Source organism: Microtus pennsylvanicus, chromosome 6 (assembly GCF_037038515.1).
Source record: "Microtus pennsylvanicus isolate mMicPen1 chromosome 6, mMicPen1.hap1, whole genome shotgun sequence".
NCBI classification, from domain to species: domain Eukaryota; kingdom Metazoa; phylum Chordata; class Mammalia; order Rodentia; family Cricetidae; genus Microtus; species Microtus pennsylvanicus.
The window spans coordinates 64,584,202-64,587,944 of record NC_134584.1 but is presented as its reverse complement, the minus strand read 5'-3'; the positions used below and the strand labels follow the sequence as shown (position 1 = coordinate 64,587,944).

General features: G+C 45.3%; 1 pseudogene; it reads left to right on the top strand.

Annotated features, from left to right (window-relative positions):
- Positions 1-654: 654 nt before the first annotated feature.
- LOC142852854 (glyceraldehyde-3-phosphate dehydrogenase pseudogene) lies at positions 655-1,899 on the top strand (annotated as a pseudogene).
- Positions 1,900-3,743: the final 1,844 nt, after the last annotated feature.

Sequence of the window (3,743 nt, the reverse complement as noted above, 5' to 3'; positions counted from 1 at the left end):
GTATGGTGGCTCCTCTGAATTTCTTCTAGGAAGCACAACTTGTCCAATAATGGCTCTTATCAGTCCCTACTGTTTGGACAGGGAGGAGCCTGGTGAAATGGATCAGTTTCAGGGATTTCCTAAGCCTTTGAGTTATTTCCTTCCAAAGCTTAAGGAGCTCCCATTCAGGCTGAGATGTTTCATCTCTCCCTGGAACACTCTGCACCTTCACAACTGTGCCTCCAATGTGGGAGGTTTCATCTCAGAGGAAATTGATATCTTAGTTTTGCAGAGTTCTTTTCAGTATTTGGACTGTTTAATTCCTAAGCTCCATCAGGCCTCGTCTGTCGTTGTGACACTAATAACACTCCTGTGCCTAATGTAGCATGTGAAGTCGAAACGTCAGAGAGTTTTCCGGAGTGAAAGCATAAAATTCACATACAGAAACAGAATCACTTTCAACGCGTAACATGATATGTCCTAGAAATACCCAGTAATATCTGGAGAAAGACAGATGGAAAGGCAAACCGTAGAAAAATCAAACATACACCTTGTATTGTCAGACTGCAGATAAAGATCTGTGTACTAGCAGCTGTGACCCTTACCGGCTAGAGAAGAAAGAAAAATGCTTTCAAAGCAGAGTCAGAAGTATGTCTTAAAAGTCAGAAATTGGCTCTCTGCTCCTCCCTGTTCTAGAGACAGCCGCTTCTTTTCGTGCAGTGCCAGCCTCGTTCCAGAGACACGATGGTGAAGGTCGGAGTGAACGGATTTGGCCGTATTGGACGCCTGGTTACCAGGGCTGCCTTCACTTCTGGCAAAGTGGACATTGTTGCCATCAACGACTCTTTCATCGACCTCAACTACATGGTCTACATGTTCCAGTATGACTCCACCCATGGCAAGTTCAAAGGCACAGTTAAGGCTGAGAATGGGAAGCTTGTCATCAACGGGAAGGCCATCACCATCTTCTAGGAGCGAGATCCCGCCAACATCAAATGGGGGGATGCCGGCGCCGAGTATGTTGTGGAGTCTACCGGTGTCTTCACCACCATGGAGAAGGGTGGGGCCAAGAGGGTCATCATCTTTGCCCCTTCTGCCAATGCCCCCATGTTTGTGATGGGTGTGAACCATGACAAGTATGACAATTCCCTCAAGATTGTCAGCAACACTTCCTGCACCACCAACTGCTTAGCCCTCTTGGCCAAGGTCATCCATGACAACTTTGGCATCGTGGAAGGACTCATGACAACAGTCCATGCCATCACGGCCACCCAGAAGACTGTGGATGGCCCCTCTGGGAAGCTGTGGCGAGATGGCCGTGGTGTTGCCCAGAACATCATCCCTGCGTCCACTGGCGCTGCCAAGGCTGTGGGAAAAGTCATCCCAGAGTTGAACGGGAAGCTCACGGGCATGGCCTTCTGCGTTCCTACCCCCAATGTATCCGTCGTGGATCTGACATGCCGCCTGGAGAAAGCTGCCAAGTATGATGACATCAAGAAGGTGGTAAAGCAGGCATCCGAGGGCCCACTAACGGGCATCCTCGGCTACACTGAGGACCAGGTCGTCTCCTGTGACTTTAACAGTGACTCCCACTCTTCCACCTTCGATGCTGGGGCTGGCATTGCTCTCAGTGACAACTTTGTAAAGCTCATTTCCTAGTACGACAATGAATTCGGCTACAGCAACAGAGTGGTGGACCTCATGGCCTACATGGCCTCCAAGGAGTAAGAAGCCCGCCCTGGACCACCCATCCCAGCAAGGACACAGCAAGAGAGAGGTTTTTGGCTGCTGAGCAGTCCCTGTCCTAACTAACCCTTAACACTGAGCATCTCCCTCACAGTTTCCATCCCAGACCCCCAGAATTGCAGGAGGGGGCTTAGGGAGCCCTACTCTCTTGAATACCATCAATAAAGTTCATTGCACCCCTCAAAAAAAAGTCAGAAATTACCTCAATTTATCAGTAACTACATTATCAATTTTATAATATTACAACACTTTAAATTTAGTGGAAACTCTTGAAATATATTCCCCAAATTTCTTGAATTGTTTGCAAAATGGCATAGAGAAATTATGTGTGGGCTTTGTGCACCCTGGCCTGCTCCTGGAGACATGGATGGCATCCTGAGTTCTGATGGCTTACTCCACAGTTATTGTCATCTTTTCTTTTGAGAGAACACTGCTCTTTCTTTCCCCTTTCAAATATCTGCTCTGATATAATTCTAATTCAAATGAAAAGAGACACTCCTCATTCCCTTGGATCAAAATCAGCATGGAACGGTTTTAGACCAACTCTCCTGCACATTTCTTTCAGAATAAGCACTCAGAAAAGAAGCATGGAACTGCACTTTATGTTTTATTCAGAATTGTCCTTACAAGACTTCAGATTCTTCTTCCTCTTCTCTTCTCTTCTCTTCTCTTCTCTTCTCTTCTCTTCTTCTTCTTCTTCTTCTTCTTCTTCTTCTTCTTCTTCTTCTTCTTCTTCTTCTTCTTCTTCTTCTTCTTCTTCCTCTTCCTCTTCTTCTGCTCCTGCTCCTCCTCCTTTTCCTCCTTCTCCTTCTCCTTCCCCTTCTTCTCCTTCTCCTTCTTCTTCATGGTCCATAAGCCAAGTTAATATTTGGATCAAATTTAGATGGCTAAGAGTTTACAGCTTTAAAATGACTGTTTAAAATGGAAACTTGCAGACCATCTACAAGTAATCTACAACAAAACAAAAGCAGTCACCATGACCAGGTGGATAGTGATGCTGTGAAATTAGAAAATGAAATTAAGTTGTCTACACAATGAGTAGAGTTGAGGGGTCATTCATGGGGAGCATCATCCCCATCACTTCAAAATTTAATTCTTTCCTTAATCATCCTCAGGTATTTTATATTCAGCTGTAACTGTGTGATCAGACCCACCTCTGATTTCTCCTAATCGCGAACACTAGGAAAAGCACCTATTCTCAGCTGTTTTATCAATCTTCAACAACTGGACATTGCTACAGAGCTCAGATGCTTAGAACAATGTGCTAGTAACAGTTATTCCTCTCTGTGTCTCTCTGTCTGTCGCTCTTCTCTGTCTCAGTCTTTGTCTCTGTCTGTCTCTCAGTCTCTGTCTACCTGTCAGTCTCTCTGCCTCTGTTGGTCTCTCTGTTTTGTCTCTGTCTCTCTCTGTTGGTCTCTCTCTCTCTCTCTCTCTCTCTCTCTCTCTCTCTCTCTCTCTCTCTCTCTTCTTCAGACCAGAGAGGTGACATAGACTTGAGATAGTCAGACTGCCACCTGAAGGTCAGTTGGATTTGCCAACGTATGTTGCTGATTTTGTGACATGGAAGCCATCTGGAAAGAGCAGACCAGGGAAATGTATGCTCTCTGTTTTCCTAAATGCAGTTCTAGCCAAATGTTTACAGGATTAGCTGGAGAAATTTGCAGTTTTTTGTTGGGTCTTGTTAAAACTTGGCAAACCTTTACTAAAGAGCCTATCAACAACCCATGAGGAATTTGATGTCACTCTTGGAATACTTGATTTTTCAATGTTTATTGGACAAAATTTAATTGGAAGCCCCAGGGCCTTTTCTGATCACTTGCCCACATTGCCATATGAAGGCATGACCAGCATCCTCAGCTTGAAATGGCCAGTTGAAGAGAAGCAATGCCTGTATAAGCCTAAAGAGGCCAGGGAAGCAGGCTCCACTGAGGCCTCAGGAGAAGCAGCTTGGATCCTTTAGAAGAAAGGATCTAAAACTAGGCCAATCAGCGCATAGCCCTTGTGCAGTATTTTCAAAG